This window comes from Arachis duranensis, chromosome 3 (genome assembly GCF_000817695.3).
Source record: "Arachis duranensis cultivar V14167 chromosome 3, aradu.V14167.gnm2.J7QH, whole genome shotgun sequence".
Lineage (NCBI taxonomy): Eukaryota > Viridiplantae > Streptophyta > Magnoliopsida > Fabales > Fabaceae > Arachis > Arachis duranensis.
This window is the reverse complement of record NC_029774.3, coordinates 37,014,429-37,015,053: the sequence shown is the minus strand read 5'-3', so window position 1 is coordinate 37,015,053 and position 625 is coordinate 37,014,429.

Below are 625 nucleotides of genomic sequence, written 5' to 3'. Positions count from 1 at the left end.
AAAGATTAGAGTAAGAAATCATCAAGAATTATTTGAAGATCCTTAAGAACACATGAATGGATGCATGCAATTGACACCAAACTTAAAATGAAACACTAGACTCAAAAATATTTTTGGATTTTATGATTTTGTAAAATTTTTTTGTGCTTTTTTTTTCGAAAATAAAGTGGAAAAAGGTATCAAAATTCTTAATGAGAATTCCAGGAATCATGCAATGTTAGTCTAAAGCTTCAGTCTAAAGGAATTAGACATGGTCAGCCAAGCTTGAGCAGAACATTGCATTCAAGAGCTAAATTGATGAAGATCAATCAGCTTTGGTGATGATAAGAACATCACCTTGAAACACTAGAATTCATCCTTAAGAACTCTGAAGAAAAAAATACCTAATCTAAGCAACAAGATGAACCGTCAGTTGTCCATACTCAACAATCCCCGGCAACGGCGCCAAAAACTTGGTGCACGAAATTGTGATCACTACAACTTCGCACAACTAACCAGCAAGTGCACTAGGTCGTCCAAGTAATAAACCTTACGCGAGTAAGAGTCGATCCCACAGAGATTGTTGGTATGAAGCAAGCTATGGTCACCTTGTAAATCTCAGTCAGGCAAACTCAAATGGATATGG